This window comes from Diceros bicornis, chromosome X (genome assembly GCF_020826845.1).
Source record: "Diceros bicornis minor isolate mBicDic1 chromosome X, mDicBic1.mat.cur, whole genome shotgun sequence".
Taxonomy (NCBI): Eukaryota; Metazoa; Chordata; class Mammalia; order Perissodactyla; family Rhinocerotidae; genus Diceros; species Diceros bicornis.
This window is the reverse complement of record NC_080781.1, coordinates 131704956-131726488: the sequence shown is the minus strand read 5'-3', so window position 1 is coordinate 131726488 and position 21533 is coordinate 131704956. Positions and strand designations below refer to the sequence as shown.

The following is a 21533-nucleotide window of genomic DNA, read 5'->3' as shown; positions in this document are numbered from 1 at the left end:
TCTAAGTAGCAGAAAAATAAATATGGCTTTCAATATTCATATGTTTCAGAAAATCATGGTACAGCCATATGATTGAATGTTATACAACCTTTAAAATAATCTTTATAAAAACATTTATGTTGTATGAAAATGCTTATAATGTTGAGTAATTGAAATAAGAGGAAGAACTCTATATTATAGGAAGCTATTGCTACATATATCTAGAAGTAAATATACCAAAAGTCAACAAATCTTCCCCAGTGTTCACTATGACCATGCATTCATTTAAAAAATGATAATATTCACCATTAACATGAATTAAAGAAAAAAAAGACATATCCCCAAATAGGCAATTTTATTTTATTTTATTTTATTGTATTTTATTTTATTTTATTGGCACTTTATATATATATATATTTTTAATTTTTGTTTATTGTGGTAACATTGGTTTGTAACATTGTGTAAATTTCAGGTGTACATCATTATACTTCTATTTCTGCATGGATTACATCATGTTCTCATATTCACCACCCAAATACTAATTACAATCCATCACCACACACTTGTGCCTGATTATCCCTTTCGCCCTCCTCCCTCCCCCTTCCCCTCTGGTAACCACCAATCCAATCTCTGTCTCTATGTGTTTATTTGTTGTTGTTATTATCTACTACTTAATGAAGGAAATCATACGGTATTTCACCTTCTCCCTCTGACTTATTTCACTTTGTGTAATACCCTCAACGTCCATCCATGTTGTCACAAATGGCTGGGTTTCATCGTTTCTTATGGCTGAGTAGTATTCCATTGTGTATATATACCGCATCTTCTTTATCCATTCATACCTTGATGGGCACTTAGGTTGCTTCCAAGTCTTGGCTATTGTGAATAACGCTGCAATAAACACAGGGGTGCACGTATCTTTATGCATTGGTGTTTTCAAGTTCTTTGGATAAATACCCAGCAGTGAAATAGCTGGATCATATGGTAGTTCTATCCTTAATTTTTTGAGGAATCTACATACCGCCTTCCATAGTGGTTGCACCAGTTTGCACTCCCACCAGCAGTGTATGAGAATTCCCTTATATAAGAAAAATCTGTCCAACCTAAAGTAGGATTTTGTAAATACAGGATGCCAGAATTTTTCACTTCTATCCATGAAGTGCTAATTGATATAGGAATTGCCCTTCCACCATAACAACTAGAAAACCAGACAAAAATATGGGAACCAATGATTTTAAGACATTGCACAACAGGTAGTGCAGGATTGTGATCTCTGAGAAAGAGAAATCAAACAAGATGAGCCCCGTAATTGACCCAGCCTATTTCCTAAAGTTATGCTCAATGTCACAGTGCAGAAGAGGGAAACCAAGCAGAGTCCCGTGGCTTTGCTGAGTTGAAGAGACAGAAATCAAAGTCTGAGGAATCCAAGGTGGCTAGGATTTGTAAGTACAATAGTAGAGAGGAAGGAGCTGCAAAGCTAGAAACTTCCAGAGATCTGCAGATGAGACCCCTGGAGTTTATGATTAAGTACTAAACTGCACATGTATTGGGTGAAAATTCACAAGGCTAGAGAAAGTAACACCAGAAAACAATAGGCCAAATAATTGACATATAGTGCGGTTATTCCCATTACAGTAACTGCCCATCAGATTGCAGTGGCTCCGATTCTACCTGCTTGGAATTTGGCCTTGGATAAAACATTTCCCCTCTCTGTTCCTCAGTTTTTTTTTTTTAATTTATAAAGTGAGAATGAAAATAATTGTCTCTCTCTCAAAAGATTGGTAAAGTGTATTGAACATTATTTTTGTAATGGGTTCTTCAGTTGGATGTAAACTCCAGGAAGGCCAGGGCTTTATTTTGTTCACCTCCATATTCACTGTGCCTAGAACTGGGCCTAGTACATAGCAGGTGATCAGTAAATGTTTATTCAATTAATTAATAAACTAGAACATTAAAGTAAAACATTTTAAATAATGTCTCACATTGGGCTCAATGAATGTTCTATAACTAGAAAAGGCAAATAACATCAAGTGTTTCTTCAATTAAATTGAATGGAAACAGCCTCTGCAATAGAACCGGTGAGTTTTACAGTTTGGGGCCATCTTAGTACCTCAAGGTGAAGATGATTATATTGTGGGGACTAAAAAAATAAAATATATAATAATAAAATATATAACATGTGTGGTTTACTATATATATATATATATATATATATATATATATATATATGTATGCAGATATATAATAAATGAAAGCAGTTTTGCCTTGTCATCTTCTGCTTCATGGACCAGAATTATTTGTAAAGTCTTGGGGGAGGCCACATAAGAGAGAAAAGAAAACAAGGTTGTGGTTAATCAAGGACAGATTTCTTCAGAAGTGCTTCTCTATAAGCATTTTCAAGTGTAAAATATACGGAGTAACTGTATGCATTTTTTGTATTTTAGTAAATGTACTATAAAATTCTGTAAATAGAACTTTTACTATTTTTAGACTTCACGTATTTTTTTCTATCAGGATAATGTATTTAGTTATAACCAAAGCTGATCATGATTTCCATCAATCATATCTATTCATTCTGTCTCTGTCACAGTGCAGGATGGGAGTACAGGAGGAGAGTCTACACAGCATGCAGAAGTTGCCACCGACAGCAAGATTGAGCAGTAGTGACTGATGGGTCACTCCTGCTATCTCTTAATAATCAAGCAATGCTAATTGTCTTCAGGCTAAAACCTCACAGTTTTAGTTTTGTAAATACAGAAATCAATTAGATCAAAATTAATGAGATTTTGCTGTATTTACAATCAATACCAGTTGTAACAGCTGAATCAATCAAAGTATTGTCAGCCTTCAAGATGAACACAATACACAACGTGTCGTGTCTTCCAATTAGAATCTGTGATGTGAAAGCCATCAATAAGAACAGGTATGCAGTATCTAGCTCTAGACATGTTACATTTTCACTTCCCTTTCTCTTTGAGGCCTGGCTTTGCTCCTCCCTGCTCCTGTAAAAGCTCAGTTCTTCCTTCCCAGAGGAGAGAGCCAGGCAATATTCACCAGCTACCATCTTGGCCCCAGCTCTCCAGCATTCAGAATCAGACACAGGAGTATTCACATGGACAAACGATAACAAAACAAACAAAAACCTTGCATTATACTTACACACAGTTATACATAAAAAAAATACCTAGTTAATTTCTTCATCACTGATATTGGCATTTTCATTTGATAAATGAACCAAATAGATCAATGAAGTACTAAATTTAGTTTGTCATAGTGTAAAATCATTATATAGACAAAGTTTTGTTATGATGGTATTTCCTAAGATGGAAGTCTACTGATATAGACATAATCATATTTAAGGAATCAGCTATTCTCTTTGGACGTAATGGACAGAATAAAATTTTGATATTAACGTATGTATGAATTAAAAATATATTTTCTCAAAATAATCCAATAAGGGGGCATACATGAAACAAGATTGGTCCTGAAGCTGCAAGAATGGTTTATGGGGGTTTATTAAACTAGTTTCACTCTTGTATATGTTTGATAATTTCCATAACAAAGTATTTAAAAATAAAACATTGGTCATGTGGGATACAAAGGTAGACAAATGTTTATGAAGAAATGAGAGCATATATTAAGTACATAATTTTAGATTTAGGTGAAATACAAAGTATAGCAGGTTACAATTCTAGTTAATATTCATGCATTTGAAGTAAGCTTGGACTGATCTTGCTTGTCCAGAAGTGATCATGCTTTTTTTTTTGGGGGGGGGAAGATTGATCCTGAGCGAACATCTGTGCCAATCTTCCTCTATTTTGTGTGTGAGACATCTCCACAGCATGGTTTGATGAGTGGTGTGTAGGTCTGCGCCCAGGATCTGAACCCATGAACCCCAGGCCACTGAAGTGGAGTGCGTGAACTTTACTACACCACTGGGCTGGCCCCTAGAAGTGATCATTCTTTATATTTTCAGAACAATACTTGAATTTTATCTTAAAAGGTTTAAAGTAAGGGTAGTATTTTCATATACTATGACAATTTTTTTAAAGAATGGCTTTAATGTTTTATCAAAGTAATACATACATGTTTTAAATTATCAAGTAGTACTAGAATATTTATAACAAAAATTATTAGTTTTCTATCTCACTACTTCCCAGTCTACAATCCCACACACCAGACCCAAGTACCTTTGACTAATTTTGCTATTTTATTTAGCATTCACCTCACTGTAGTTGTAAACGATATACGTGTGCATTTTCTAGTGCCTTACTATCATGAAAGACGAACTTTAGCTCCCTTGATGCCCCTCACCCTCATTTATCATTTACATCCTTGCCATTCTCCCAAGATAGTTAAAAGCAAATTTCTAATTAAATTGTTTTTGGATTGCTTATTTCCCATTCCTGCTGTTTCTAAGTGGATGGGAGCCCCATTAGGGTTACACTTGGTATTTGTTTCCTGCAAGTTTACTCCACACCAAGAGAGTTAAGTGACTTATTTGACAGATAAATTCAGAAAAATAAAGGAGCATGTTCTCAGAGCTTCCTCTCATCCTCTTCAGAATGAGCTGTCCACAAGAAGCAGTGTTTCCCAGCGCTCCTTCAGGAGGATAGTTTGCTCTTCTGTGGAGAGAGATCTTCCCTTATCCAATGTTGCCATGAGTGGGTGGGCAAGCCTGCCTGGGATTAAGTTAGAAGGTCCATTTTGCTCTTACACGAAGCTATATCCTCCAGTTTTATAAGTAATAATAGTGATATTCTGGCTTCCAATCTGCTGCTTTTTACTTCTCAATTTGTTCAAATTCCAGGTAGGAAAAAGAAGGGGCTATTTATTGGACCCCCTCAGAGACACCATCAATATTTATTTAATTATTATCATTCCGTAAAATGTATTCACTGCAGAACCAGGTAGTGTACTATGACTATATTTCTTCATTTACACATCCATTCAACTCAAATTTGTTCAGGTATTTATCCCATCAGTTTTGCAATAGTATCCTGATTAGTTTAAGACAATCAGCAGATGGTGTTCCCCTGTCTGCTAATATTGGCCCAGAAATGGGCATGTGACATTAATTATCCTATAAAACTGAAGGAAAGGACTCAGCATATTGGTGGGGAGAGTTCTCACTCTCCTGACTGTGAGCTACAAAATTTGTAGCCTTCATTGCTGCTGACAACTATTTTGTGAACATTAAGGAAAGCAGACTTAGGGAGATAAAGAGGAAGAAGGAAGGGGTGGATAAAACTGGGGTTCTTAATGACCTCAACTGAGCTTCTGATTATGTTATTACTGGAACCTACCCTACTTCTATGCTATCTTTTATTTAGTAAGATAATTAATTTGCTTATTATTTATGCAGGTTTGAGTGAGAATTTCCTTTATTTTTTTCTCCAGTCCAAAGCGTCCTGACTGCAAGAGGAAGCTTTTGCTGTTTTCTCTTTATCACTAGTATCCTGAAATTTCTTGATGATGTCTCATAGTTTCAGTCGTTTTCCTTCTATTTGGTGGCCCCTTTTGATCTAGGAACTCATATCCTTCAGTTGTAGGAGATACATTATTGTATTGTTGATAATTGCCTTTTTTTTTTCTGTTTTCTCATTCTGGACTGTCAACATAAACAGAGAAACAGAATCAAAAGAACTTTCTACAGTAAGAATTCTTAAGTGACTCCTAGAAGATTCATGGATTAACTGCAGATGGATTTTTATCCCCTTGAAATCCTATGCAAAATACTGTATTTATGTATATATTCTTCATTTTTCCTGAAAGAGGATCTAAAGCTACTTTTTATTCTTTTATTGTCCCCAGAAGATCCAGTCCTCGAGTGTGACAGGGCCATTAGCTTGCAAGAGAGCGCATCTGTGAACTGCTGACTGGTTCAAGATGAGGAGGAGTGAGCAAAAGATGCGGAGAGGGTAACAGTTCCTGATAGTAGCTCCGTACACTCTATATAACATGAATGGCTGTTGGATTTGCTTCATTCAAAAAAGATAAAGGAAGTTAAAAGGTTAATCAGCTATTTGATTTGAAAGACCAAAGCAAAATATCTATTCTGTTAGTCCAGTGAATAGACAGCTTTGTGGCTATCAGTGGAATATTGTTCACAAAATGAATAATATCTGAGATCTTACTTTAAAGAAAAAAATGAAAAAATCCTTAATAACGGAATTAAATTCGCTTTGTATGCCAAAGTCTCATCTAAGGTTTTATTATACTGTGAGATGTGTCTTACGATAAATAATATTCTATGTATGGCTATGTATTTACTTGAGATTTTAATGAAAAAAAAAGAAAATGAGACTGTTTTAATGGAAAATATTTGCAATTACTTTCCAAAATAGCTTCTTAAATTGCTCAGTTTCGAGAATATTTTTGGCAAAGCAATGTATTATAGTAAGTACCATAATAGTTCCAAAAAATCCTTAAAATCTTTCACTTTTTTACCCTTTAAAATTGCTATTAAGTTAAGGTTGGCATCATTTCAAACAAGCCATCTTTAAATAGTTTGCTTTATATATTTTTTCCTATAAACTTGTTTCATCAAAATGCCAGGCTAGTGGGCCCGCAGCTGGTTTCATATTGGAACTGCTGTAACAAGAGCTGTCTAGTCTTTCCCAGAACCACAGAATTATAATTTTCTTAGGAAGAAGAAATTGCTCCATCACTTATCCTCTTTCCTGTATCTTCAATCTCTCCTCCCCTAACCTGGAACCCTTTCCTCAGCTTGGAAACATGCTCAGATCTCCACCATTTGAAGAAAATCCTTCTAAACTTCACTTCCTCCTCCAGCCACTGCATATTGCTTTCTTTGACTCAGTCAAATTGTTTGAAACGTATTCTTCTGAATGTCGGTCGTAAATAAGTGGGGAGAGGAAGGTGATAGAAGACACAGGATTACAACCTGGACTGAAGCTTTAAGACCCAAGAGCAGGAGCAGGTGAGAGGGTATAATAAGTCTGTATTAGGCATTAATCATTGTTAAAAGAATGCAGCTCTCAGGTTAAAATTCCTACTTTGTCATTTGATGGCTTGTGACACTTGAGAAGTGATTTAAACTAAATGAGCCTCCATTTCCTTGTGTGAAAATGAGGTAATAATAGTACCTACCACGTGATGCTAGAATCAGGATTGAGTTTGATAGTCTAAGAGCTTAATAAATGTTAGGTGCAATTACTACTATTATCAGAGGCTGATACCATTAACATGAGGCTAAGTAAAACCTGAAGGACAACATTCCAGGGAAAAACAGGTGTTGAGGGCCAGTTAATTCAAATAAATGAGGAAAAGAAGCCAATAGGAAAAAATAGGGTAGCAACTAGAGACTATAAGATAGAACAAACTGTATTTGGTTGACAGAGAGGTGCAAGAAGCTGAAGATATGCCTGGGACATAGAGACAGGATGAAGGAGTACATGTAGAACAGCTGCATACAGCACCACCATCTACAATCTCCTCCCGTAATGGGATCAGTTCAGGGATTAACCGATGACGTTTTTTTTTTGTTTGACAGTATTCTGAATGTGAAAGGTAGATTCCCATGACCCCGCCTTCAAGCTCTATACTTAATAATGTACTTAATAAAGCACTACGTAATGAAATGGCCATGGTGTTCTCCTGTGTCAAGCATCACTTATATGATGCTCTCCAGTTTCTCATTCTAACGACCAGGAAAGATAGAGTGAAGGATGCAGCAGCATATAGGTCACAAGAAGTAGTGCTGATTGGTCATGAAGAATAGTAACAGTGAAAGAAGGAGTAGAGAAAAGTAATTGTTAAGCACTGGATGGAGAAGAACAGCAAGTTGTTACTTATCGTACAGTAAATAGATTTCTCAGTGCTTTTCTTTCCAGTAGCAGGTATAGAAATTTAGGTAACATTTGCTGTAATCTGTTTGCCTCTGCATTTCTGTGTGATTGATGTAGGGTTTGGAGGGTTTAAAAGCACTGCAAAAAATCGGGTGAATAATATCTTGTCCTTTGATGACTCAATATTGTAAAGATTCTGAATTAGCTTGATTGTGGTTATTTCACAATGTAATGTATACTAAGTTGTCAAGTTGTACACTTTAAATATATACAATTTTTAAAAAAGAAATTTATGCTCCAGGGCATTGTTGAAAACAATGGAGCAATCTTGGTCTTTAATCAGTGGAGTTTAACTGCTAAGTGTGTTTAGGGAAAGACTGAATGAGGGCCCTAACTGTACCACTGTCATCACAGAGTTACTGTGGGCATAACCAAAGCTGTACTACACAGAGAAACAACAACAGAGACTTAACACTGTGTGTGTGTGGGAGGAGAGGAAGGAATAGACCTCTCTAAAATAATACAGCCCATCACTAAACAAATAAATAAGCCCCAGAGTGGGAAACCAGTACCTAGAATTGCAACAACGAATTATCCAAAATCTGCAGTTTCCAACAAAATTTACAAGTCATGAAAGATATAGTCAAGTATGATCCAGACATTGGAAAAAAAGAAGGCAACAAAAACTGCAAGAGTTACCAGATGTCAGATTAAACAGAAAAAACTTTCAGTGCAGTCATTATAAATATGCTCACAGAACTAAAGATAAACATGATTAAAGAAGTAAAGAAAGGTATGAGGAGATGTCAAATCAAATAAAGAAATAAATAAAGAGATAGAAATTTTAAAATAGAACCAATGAAAATTTTGGAGTTGAAAAGTATAATAACTGAAACAAAAATGCACTGGGGGGGGTCTCAGCAGTAGACTTGAACTGACAGAAGAAAGAATTATCAAACATGTAGATAGATCAAGAGAGATTATGCAAGCCAAAGAATAGGGAGAAAAAGGGATGAAGAAAAATGAACAGACCCTAAGAGAAATGTGGGACATCATTAAACATACCAACATATACATAATGGGAGTACCAGAAGGAGAGAAGAGAGAGAAAGGAGAAGAAATAATGTTAGAAGAATTGTGGCTGAACATGTCCCAAATATACTGAAAAACAATAATGAACACAGGAAGCTTAATAAACTCTAAGTAGTATAAATAGAAGGAGACTCAGAAACAGACGTATCAATAAAAATACTGAAAGTCAAAGACAAGGAGAAAATCTTGAAAGCCACAGGAGATAAATGTGGGATGCCGCCACAGCATGGCCTGACAAGCGGTACCTCAGTGCGCACCCAGGATCCGAACCCGGGCCGCCAGCAGCAGAGCACATGCACTTAACTGCTACCCCACGGGGCTGGCCCTGCCTAGTTAACTTTTAATTCTCACTCTTTTGCCCATGTTTTTGATTTTTTTACAAACCCCAAACCCCATAACAAAGGAAGTGTCAGCATTCTTTCCACTGGACTACTTTTATTTCCTAAATATGTCATTCTCTCTTAACTCTAGGTCATTTTATAAATTTCTTCTACCTCTTGAAATATTTATCCCCACTCTGGCAAACCTCTAACTTCTAGCCATCCTACTTCTGAAAAGCCTCAACTGTAACTCCAGGCTGGGTTAGGTGATCTGTCTTTTTGCTCCCATAACACTCTATGTTTATCATATTAGCACTTACCACATTGTACTGTAATTGCTTCTTAGCCTGCTTTCTCCTTTAGATGGTGAGTGCCCTGAATATAACAGTAGCATCTATTTTATTCAAGAATTCTACGCCTCATTCACCCTGGTATCCCCAAGATCTAGTAAATAGCTGTCTATGTATTTGTGTCCTCACCACACTGAGCTCCTCTGTATCTGATTGCACTAGTGAGCATTAACTAAATAGTACCTAGATAGAGAATGGATGGATGGACAGATCAATAGATGGATGGAAAGATTAACCTAAAGTAAATAGGTTCTAGGCTGGGCATTTAACATAGAAATGGTAGAATGGTGATCCAGGGAAGAGTTCTGATCCAGGAACTCAATCCTTTGGATATGTTCCAGGTACAAATTCAATATACGTGTAGGATGCCTAGCAAATATAAACAACCAACAAGTCCATGAGCCAGGACTCCAGTCCTAGGTGTTAGACATACTTTACACTGTCATCCTCCACAAGACTTTGCATGATATTTGTCTGCTGTATGAAATTCCATTGGAAATCTTTTAATCCTAGCAAAAGCTTATACATGCCTTCAAGGAGAGACACTTTTGATTTTTCCTTTATTTCCTCTGATTTCTTTCAAATGGACTACTCCTTCCCTTGCCCTCCTATAGTATTGTGTCTTGCTGGATTGGAACGCTTAGCATATTCTGACTGGTAGAGCCTGAGCATGCAGAGGAAAAACAGTCACAGTGCTTAGCCCCAAGCACAAAGTCAAGAGACGACTTGACTACAGAAACCTGACTACATACAAGTCATAATGTGCCTATGTGTTTGCCTTCTCACTAGGCTATAAGCTATTTGAGGATAGGACCACTTTGGTTCATCTTTGTATCCTCAGTACCTATCTAGCTCAGAACCTAGCACAAGAGTGTTGCTTAGCCAACATGGATATAACTCGTAAACTTACCTGTTATATTTGGTTTCTTATTCTCAGGTGAGTCAAGAAGCATGTGGAAATGGATATATGATAGTCAGCTCTTAAGCATATATTTTTTCAATATATATACCAAGGACTGAAGTGCTAAGGATACAGTAATGAACAAAATAGACAAAGTAACTGTCCTCATGAAGCTGACATTCTAAAAGGGGGAGACAGACAATAAACAGGTAAACAAATCATACAATCCAGATATTAATAGGCACTGTGAACTAAAATAAGTAGGACACAGAGATAGTGACTGAGGGTTGGGAATAAGGGTGAAATGGTGACTATAATATGTGGTAGTCAGGGAACACCTCTCTGCGGAGGTGATATCTGAGAAGAGACTTGAAATAAAGAGTAAGTCATGAAAATTCATGATGGAGGCACAGTCCCGGCAGAAGGAAGTGAAAGTTCCCCTAAGGTAGTAACATACTTTGTGTGTTTTGAGAGCAGTTAGAAGGATGGCATGACTGGAATAGAGGAACAAGGGAAAAGGGGTAAGAGAAGGGGCCAAGAGGGCCAAAGGCCAGATCATGCAAGGTCTTGTAGGCCATGGTTAAGAGTTTGGATTTTATTTTAAGGGATTTTATTTTATTTATTTAATGGAAAGCCGTTGTTGAGTTTTCAGCATGGGAGTGATAATCTTATTTATGTTTTAGAAATTTCACTCCAGTTTCTGCGAGAAGATGAACTCTAGGGGTTCAAGAGTGCAAGCAGGGTACCAGTTAGGATATTTTTTACACTTATCTAGAAACATGATGTTGGTGGCTTGGACTATGGTGGTAGACATAGACATGTTGGAAAGGGGTCAGATTTGGAGTGGTTTGAAATAGAGGCAACATTATGTGCTGTTGAATTTGATGCAAGGTAGGAGAGAAAGAGAGGAGTAAAGGATGATGCCAAATTTGGGGAGCCTGAGAAAAGGAGGTCCTGTTTACTGGGGGAGAATCATGTTTGAGAAGAATCAAGAGTTTGCTTATAGACAACCTTATTTTGAGATATTTCTTAGATATCCAAATGAAAATGTCAGGTAATTGATTAGATACCTGAATTAGAAGTTTGGGGGAAAGGTTGGAGCTGAAGATATATATTGGGAGTCAAGAATATATATGACATCAGGACTGGATGAGATCACTTAGGGAGTAAATGCAGAGAAGACAAGAAGGGGTTCAAGGACTGATGTCCAAGGGCTTTCATGGATTCAGTGTGAGGGAGAAGAGGATGATCCATCAAAAGAAAATGAAAAAAATTTAAGTTATAAAATACAGTACATCAGATATTATAAATGATAATAACACATAATGTACTTTATTTTATGCAAAATGACAAGAAATTATTTATTCATTCAACAAATATTTATCATGTGTCTACTATGTGCTTATCATGTGCCAGGCACTATTTTAGATGCTAGGGATGTAGCAGTGAGGAAAGAAACAACAGCTTCAATTTTCTGCATTTATGGAATTTTCATTCCAGTGGGGGAAGGAGACAATAACCAAGATAAACAAGCAAACTATAGTATATTAGGGAGGAAGGTTTTATTGGAAGTGAAACTAAGATAAGAGCGGAGAACTGAGGCAAGAAAATGAAGGAACTTGTAGTCCATGCTAATGCATTTGGATTTTCTTACAAGCATGTTTAAGGCAGCAAAGTGTTGTGTTTTAGACAGAATACTCTGAGTAGCCCTTGGAGGTCAGATGGAAATAGGAGGAATTTACACCCGGGGGAGCAGTTAGGAGGCTGCTACAATAGCACTGTTGTGACATAATGTAGCAGTGGATATGGAGAGAAGGGGTCGGATTTGAAAGACATGTCTATTTTATGACCACTTTGTGATTTCAGTTCAAGCTCATGTTAGATTAAAAAAAAAGTCAATACATGGAATTTAAAAATAGCACACTCAAAAATAAGATAAAAATATCTATGGACCAGAAACATTACAAACACATGTAGTGTGAAGTAGTCCTGAAATCTTGGCCCTGCTGAACTACGGGTCCTCCTATTAAGCTGGGAGTTAAGTGCCTACAGGGTAACAGGAAGGAAAACATTGAATATGCTGCTGGAAATCTCAGTCAAGTTCACTGAATGAAATCAGCATCCCTGGCAGAATGAGCTTCCTGTGAAAGGAGGCTGAAAAAGGCTGTACCCACTGTTTAAGTTTTTCATTTTATATAAAGCTCATACATGTGATTGGAAGAGCCAAAGAAATCCTCAGGGTCTAAGAAAGGGGCCAAATATCCCATTGTTTTTATTGATAGTATCTGCCAATTCCCCATCATCTCTCTGAGACAGGAGAGCCATGACCCCTGGGTTGTCAGAGCCCAGGTGGAGGCAACCACAAAGCTGCTAGATAGGGATGGTTAAACACAGAGAGAGAGGGGTAAAGGAAAAGCTGCTGGAGATGCATCTGAAAACGAGAATTCCAAAGGACATGAGGAACACTCTAAGAAAGATTGCCAGCACACTTAATAGTCAAATAAATTCACTGCCAATAGGGTTAAAATAGTGGAAGAACCTCAAAATTATCTTAAAATAAGTATTATTCGAGTATCCAAATAGACAAAGGAAGGGACAACAGCCATTAAAAAAAAAAAAAAAAAAAAAAACAAGAAATCATAAACCAACAACAAAAATAAAAATGGAGTTAAACAAATTTAGCAAACTGTCATTTAAATTAAAAAATAATCAGCAGGACAAACTTAAGTCAAAAGGAGACAATTAAAAGGAGTACAATAACAGAAAAAAGAAATCTGCTGTGTGGTCTCAATAGCAGATTTGAGATGGTAGAATAAAGAATCAAGTTCATTGCTACCAGACCTGCCTTATGTAAAATATGAAATGATACTGAATAGTAACTTGAATCTATAGGAAAAAAGGGAGAGTAACAGAAATGATAAATATGTGGGTAAATATGTGGAATAATCTAAGATGACCCCAGGATTCTGTCATGAGGACAAACGAAAAGGGAATATGGAGGAGGAGCAAATTCGGGCAGATCAGAGAGATGTTCGTTCAGTTTGGGCACACTGAATTTGATGTTTGAGGTTCCTATAGGACATGCCAGCAGAGATGTTCAGTAAGTGATTAGAAATAGGGGCAACCAAAGAAGCCTCAAAAATACTGAATAGTGCCAGGAAATCCAGAGGCTAAAAAGGAAAAGGAACTTACTCTTGGAAAAATCATGGATAATCCACACAGTATATGTTGCATGAAGTTGCAGAAATCACAGCCTGACTGGAAATGGTTTGGAATATTCTGTCGGCAAAGTCAAACAGAAATCTATAAAGCAATGACTGGTTTAGATAGGAAAAAAATGTAGAGCACTTTTCCACTAAAATCCACATATTAATCTAATATCAGGACCAGGGGCATTCTGAAAGCAAGCCATTTTTGTAGATAAAAAAGGAAAGTGCTACTTTGCACTGGAGGCATTGATCATGAAGATGTTTTATAGACTAAAAATGTAAAAAGGTTCAGCAAAGGTTTAGATCAATTCACTGATGGAAGATGTAAAATAGCTGAATAAGGAGACTCAAACTCGATTCCTAACCTTATGAGGGCAGCTTGCATTTTATTCACAGACCAAATCTTTTTGCTGCTGTCAGAATAGTCAGATGGACAATTGAGCAGACCCAATCCTGCATGCTTTATACTTTATGACTTCCTGAAACTGGAAATTGGCTGCAAGTACTGAATACAGATGGAATCTGGCATTTATTCTAAACTCATAAGTCAAGCATAAATTATTAAAATAGATCTACAGAGGAAATGTGATCAGATTTTAGTGTGGTTAATCATCTGAGTTTGAGTAGATTTTTATGACATTCTATAGCTACCCATTTAATGAGTCTTAAATATTTTGAGTAGTTGAGTATTTTTGCACAGATATATACCAGTCAGAATTGTAGAGTTGGAAGAGACCTCAGAGATTATCTGATCCAGTTTCCTACCAGGCCTGGGAAAGTTCCTGCCTCAGTTCTTCACTTGAGCATTCACCTCAGCTGGGAATCCTTCAGAGACAGAGAGAGAATGTTCCAGCAGCTGAGCACTGTGCTGGGTGCTTCACAGACACCATCTCATACAGTTTTCATGATACAACTCTAGCGGTTAGGCCATTTTACAGACAAGGAACCTAAGGTTCAAGCACTTTAAGTAACTTGTCTCAAGTCACAAGGTAAGGAATAGGACCCTGATGCAACACCTGCTCTTTACCTGACTTCAGATCTCACACTCTGTCCATTAGTAATAACATTCTAACTTGTCACTTCATAAGATGGCCCCTTCCACAATTCTAATTATTACCAAAAGCACCTTTCTTAGTTGTGTCTGAAAATCAACTCCTTTTATTTCCAAATCATTCTTCCACATGGAAGTGCATAAGGTTTGTAAAGACCATCATCATGTTATCTACAAGTCTTCTCCATGTTGAATGTCCCCAGTTACCTCTACAGTTCCTCACTGAGCAGTGCACAGGCCTCTGACATTGTGATGGTCTCTGCATGCATGGTCTCTAATTTGTCGATGGCCAATTCCATGTAATAAAGTAGTGAGTTACCTAGCGTTGGTCCTCACAAAAGCAGCTTTGTTCATGAGCTCCATCTGCTGTGTAGGATTTAACATCACTCTTTAGGAACAAACTCTTCTAAAGAATGACAAGATAGAACTGGTAATAGAAGCTTCACTTAAAATTTTACGTGGATACATTTCAAAAGGGTTATGGTTATGGAAATGTCACTTTACTTTGTGACACAGTGCTAAGTATTTTGGCTCAGAGCCAAAGTATTGTACACATATCCTATATCAGAGAGAATGGGTCCGCCAGGGATTTTAGAAGTGGCTTTTCAGGTTTCAGAAGTCCATCGGATTGTCACATTCTTAATAGAAAAGACCAGCATTCAAAGCACAGAGCAGAACCTCTTTGTCTTCCCTGTCACTGCACCACTAGTCTCTAATAGAATATTATGGCATATCCTGACAGAACTTGAACCATAAAAAATACAAATTGGACTTTTCTTGGCTAATTTGTCAGTGGAGGGGGCCTGTAGGAGAGAGAATAAAGACATGTAACAGTGGATACTTAAACTCAAACTCTAAGAAACACTGGTGATCTATACATAAAGAAAATTTAACAAAGTCAGAACATGTGAAACAACATATTAAATATGATAGGATTTCTTTTAATTTTAGTGTTATTTCAAGAAGAATTCATAAGTAAGTTAAGGTGATTTTTCCTGAAGGATGGAGCACAGAAAAATTTAACTCAATGTCACACATAGAAATACAGATTTGGCCCAAAGGCATAACAGTTTCCTTCACTGTCAAGTGTTACTAATCTTGAATGTCCAACATTTCAGTGGATTTTCTACAGGTCCTTTGTTAACTGGTACAAATTCTACAGGACTGGTCTTTCAGCAATATATTCAAATGTACTCTTGAAATAATAAAGATTCTCTCTCTGTGAGTGACTCTCTCCTTATCTGTATAATAGATACATATACTATATATATCTATCTATATAATATCTTATCTAGATAATAGATACAATACATATACATACACAATACATACACACACACACAAAACACTTGGCTATTTAAAACACTCTTACACCCAAGTCTCCCAATTATCATTACAAAACCCTTGCTTGCAAAACTTACAAAAAATACTTAGAAACACTTTTGATGGCTTTAATCTATGCTAAGTTAGAAAAATACTCAGCAGCCATTGCCTTCATATTACCTAAGGTGTTCCTGAAGAGACTAGAGGCTTGTTGATTACTTTGCATGGATTTTACAATGTCCAGAAAAGAATATTTTTATAGAAATGTGTAAGCTGATTCTAAACTTAATATGAAAATTTGAAGGACCTAAAACGGCCTAAACAACATTTCAAAGGGACGACCAAATTGGAGCACTATTCTGCCTGATTTCAAGAATTACTATCATGGGCCGGCCCCGTGGCTTAGCGGTTAAGTGCACGCGCTCTGCTACTGGCGGCCCGGGTTCGGATCCCGGGTGTGCACCAACGCACCGCTTCTCCGGCCATGCTGAGGCTGCGTCCCACATACAACAACTAGAAGGATGTGCAGCTATGACATACAACTATCTACTGGGGCTTTGGGGGAAAAATAAATAAATAAAATTATTAAAAAAAAAAGAATTACTATCAAACTACAATCATCAAGATGATTTATTAATTGGTGTAAGGATGACTATAGTTAAAAATGAACAGAATAGAAAGTTTAGAAATAAACCCAGACACATATGTTCAGTTGATTTTAAACCAAGGTGCCAATGGGAAATGGTAGCCTTTTCAATAAATGATGCTAGAACAACTTGAGATCCATCTGAAAAAACATACTTGATCCTTACCTCACCAAATACACAAAACTCAACTTGAAATAGATGATATACCTAAGCATAAAATCAAAAACTATTAAATTCTACCTTAGAGTACACAATATTTAGTATGAAACAAAAGCAAAATATTTATATCTAACAATGTAGTAATATACAGAATATATAACTAACACAATTCAATAATAAGCTGATGAGGAACCAGATAAAAATAGATAATTATTTAAACAGATACTTCATAAGAAGATATATGAATGGCCACTAAGCATATGAAAAGATGTTCATTTGTCATTAATAAAATGCATTAAAAACCATGATGGGATACCATGACACACCCACCAGAATGGCTAGAATTAAAAACACTAAAAATGCTAGATATTAGAGAAGATATAGAGTGACGAGAATTCTCAGACATTGTTGATGGGAGCACAAAATGGTATAATTACTTTTAAAAAGTCTGGCATTTTCTTAAAAGACTACTCATACTTTCCTGTGAATCAGCAACTTCACTCCTAAGCATTTATCCAAGAGATAATGAAGCTTACTTATGTCCATACAGAGCCTTGTAAATGAATGCTCATGTAAGCTTTATTCATAATAGTTAATAAGTGGAAACAACTCAAGAAGCATCAATAGGTGAATAGAAAAACTACTTATGATGTATGTGAAAAATGGAATATAATAGTGGAAGAAAGAAACTACTGATACAACGATATGAATGAATCTCAAAAACGTTAGGCTAAATGCAGAAGCCAGTCACAGAATATGACATACGGTATGACTCCATTTATACGAAATTCTAAAAGACAAAATTAATCTGTAGTCACAGAAATCAGATCACTGGTTGCCTGGGCCATGGGTCAGGAGATGGAATTGACCACAAAGGCTCAGGAGGGAACTTTTTAGGCTGATGGAAATGTTCTATATCTTGATTGTGGTGGTGATTGTGCAGGTGTATTTGACAAATCTCATCATATTGTACACTTAAAATGTACACAATGAGTGTACTGTATTTTATATAAATTACATCTCAAGGAAATTGATAAAGAAAAAAGCATATTAGTACAATACTGTCAATTTAGATCCTGAGATTTGAAACTGCTTTGTTTACAGGCAATTTAGCATAAAAATGATAGCACCTTCTAGTGCCTGAAAAGAAAAAAAAAAAAGCCTTGTAAATGCTATTATTAAAGCTTTCCTTGTACATTCTATTTTCCAATTTGACATTCGCTCAATTTACCTAAATAAATATATATATATCAAATATATATATATAATATATATTTTTATCTGAATTTACCTGAATTTATATATATATATATGTATGTTCAATTTACCTGAATATATATATATATATAAATTAAAATATATGTATTATATATATATATAAAATATATATATAAAATGTTCATTATATATATATAATATCGATGCTGGCACCAATGTTTTCAAGGAAATGTAAGTAAATTAGTTGGGGAAATTAATGTAGAATGTGAGAAATACACCAATTCTAGTCTGGAGGTTAATGAGAGGTGCTGCCAGCTAATAGTATCTACGTGATAATCCTACTTCTAGCTCTCTTAAAGCAGAAATTTCACTATTCCCAGTCAAAAGAGTGAGAAATGGTATTGATTTACTGCTACCAACTGATATGAACCAGAGGTGAGCCTCCAGGGATACAATTGAGATATGTGAATGCAGAGTTGCTAGAAGTTTGGTTAGAGTGGTTAAGCTCTCCTCTTTTTATTTGCTTCAAAATTATGCAACACTTCATAGCTTAGAATTCTTCAAAGTGTGTCTCCTCACAGACCCTTGCAACAGCCTTGGCAGGAATTCTAATTTTCCTACTTTATTCATAAGGAAACCAACATTCAGGTGAAGTTTTCAAGGTCTAACAGACACTGGCAGGTCCAGTACTAAAGGCCAGGGCTTCTGACTCCATTCAAGTGTTTTTCCTCTATAAACCCTACCTCCTTACTCTGGCCAAGCTTACTTATTTTTGACAAAAAGAAACTCAGTGATAGGAACTCAATGGAAAATGCTTACATGTGTATTTGTATCTATGTCTATATCATCTATATCTATTTCATTCCCCAAGTGAAGAGGGATAGGGTAGGTATAGGAACAAAAATGTAGACAAAAACCTAAACAGAGTACATGAAATACTGAAAGATATATAGCCATTCAAATATAGTTGATAAAAACTGCAAATATCAGAGAATCTAAGTCAGGGAGACATGTGGAAATAAGCCACACGAAACCACAGGAAAGAGAGAATGGGCTTTTGACGGGCAGTAGGGATTAAATTGAAGTTTGGACCAAATTAAGCAGATTGCTGCAAGGCAGGGGGTCCTAGTTATTCTAGTCCACATGAGAATTGCATTTATATTTGAGGCAGTATAGTGTAGTATAGTGTTTAAAAGTCTCTGTTTTGGAATCAGAGTTCAAATTTCAGCTATAATTCTTTTTCAACCACTTATCAGCTGCGAGACCCTTGGCGGATTGCTTAACCTCTCTGAGCCTCATTTGAATAAGAGGAAATGCAATGGTATCTCATAGGGTTATTTGGAGGATTAGATTGAATTATGATATCTAGTTAATTTTTCATATAAATGTCAGCTATTGTTATTAATTATTAAATAATCATCATCCTCTTGGTATCTGACCCCCAGTATATAACAATGCCTTGCATATACTACGTGTTAAGTAATATTTGCTGAATTTAAATTAAATAAGTCTTTTCTTTCTGTCAATATCAAAAGATTATTTATCAGTAGAAAAAGAACAAGTAGAGGATCTGCTATTCATAAAGTGCCATTTCCTTCGAATTCCCACTATTTGGTACTTCTGGGTGAAGCATCTCTTGTCTATTAATGTCTAAGCACATGCCCTCTCACCACACAGTGTTTTCGTTAGTCAAAGAAGATCCAGGCACATCTTCTGAAACAGACAGAGTGCATAGTGCGAGACAATCAACTTTTCTCCATTTCTATCGTCTCACCATGCCTCAAAATACCAACAACCGTGTGAATGCCATACTTAACCTTTTCAACATAATAGTGTCTTAAATATTTTAAGAAGCATGCAATATTCAAGACATACAAAAAGAATGAAGAATAAACAGCATGGAGGAACTGACCCAGTTACGGCAACAGGTCAATAGCATGAAAAGATAAATGGCAGGGAGGAATGCCCTAGATTAAAAGAGACTAGAGATCTAACAACTAAATGTCATGTGTGGACGTTTTGTAGATCCTGATTTGAACAAATTAACTGTGAAAAAAAAAAAAAAAACCGGGGGCTTGATACAATTAGGGGAAGTATTTTTTATAGTCTTTAGGTATACATGCCACTAAGGAATTATTATTTCAGTTACTAGCAGTGATGGCATTGTTATGTTTATTAAAAGCTCATATTTTTTAGATATGTATACTGCAGCATGTGGACATAAAATAACATGTTTGGGATTTGCTTTAAAATACATTTTAGAAAAGAAAAGAAGAACAAAGATAGATGAAGCAAATATGGCAACATTTTGATAATTGTTGGATACACAAGATGAGTATACAGCAGTTCGTTTAACTAGCACCTCTACTTTTGTGTACATTTTGAAAATAACTTGTAATAGCACATTTAATGACATACACCTATGAAGACAACAAATACTCATGTATCTAAACTCAGGTTAGGAAACAAAAGCCAATTCAGTTAAATTCCCTGTACCAGTTACCTCCATCTCCCACAGAAATGTCCACTATACTGATTTTGGTGTTTATTATTGTGTTGTTACTCTTTATACTTTTACTACATATTTATTGATTCCTAAGAAATATATCACATTGTTTTGTACATTTTTAAACTCCATAAAAACAGTATCTAATTATATGTGTTCTGCAACTTGCCTTTTTTTGGTCAATATGACGTGTGTGTGATTCATTCAGATAGCTCCAAAATAGAGCCTCCGAAAAATATCTTCCATATTCTTTTCCTGAGCTGACGGCAGTTTATATCAGCGTTGTATGTGTTGTGAATCCACTACTGGGGTTCCTGCTATATTATCTTTATTGGTAAGAAGTCGTGGAACTTCATTGAAGTATAATTAATTACTTCTGTCATTAATTAAAAGTTAACAGAATTTTGTTTCCTCCCAAATCTATTTATCTTTTTAAAAAATGTTCTAGAAAACATTAGTTAAATGTCAGCTGTTAGCAAATACATTTTTACTACTTCAGCAAATAAGTAAAATAAGACATAGTGACTGCATATTAATTTTGCTGTTGTTATTTTTAAGAGTTGACATCTATTGGCCAAACCTAGAGATTTTGTAGTATCTGCCTCACCTCACTCTGTGCATAACGACAAAGGTGAATATTCACAGTGTGAAAATTCGATATATCCATGATTACTTATCTTGGATGTTCTTTAAGAAATGCTCCAAAATATGCATTGTTGTGGCTGTCTTGTTCAAGGAGATTTCTCTGCCCACTGCCTTGAAGGGAAAAAATCACCATGTGTAGATCTTCCCGAAAGGTGGGAGATTATTATAAAATAATGTGCTAAGTCTATTACCAAATAATCTTGGTCACGTAGTAGGTCTCAATAAATACTTATAATTTTTTTCCGTGGAAATGCGGTAAGGACAAAGCCAGTTGAACACATCAATTGGTTATCATTGCAAGCACTTTCTCAAGGAGAAAAGA

The 21533-nt window shown here is 35.9% G+C and overlaps 1 long non-coding RNA gene across 20 annotated transcripts in view; it reads left to right on the top strand.

Annotated features, from left to right (window-relative positions):
• The window catches only part of LOC131400139 (uncharacterized), a 92602-nt gene that overhangs the window by 19463 nt on the left and 51606 nt on the right, over nucleotides 1–21533 (top strand). For 13 of the 20 annotated variants that reach the window (XR_009217325.1, XR_009217312.1, XR_009217329.1 and 10 more), the window contains 2 exons: nucleotides 2570–2902; nucleotides 5794–5992. The exons of 2 other annotated variants lie outside the window; for them this stretch is intronic. This is a non-coding gene — a long non-coding RNA (uncharacterized LOC131400139). The remainder of the gene's footprint in view (nucleotides 1–2569; nucleotides 2903–5793; nucleotides 5993–21533) is intronic. 5 more of the 20 variants (XR_009217328.1, XR_009217321.1, XR_009217326.1 and 2 more) reach the window with 3 other exon arrangements.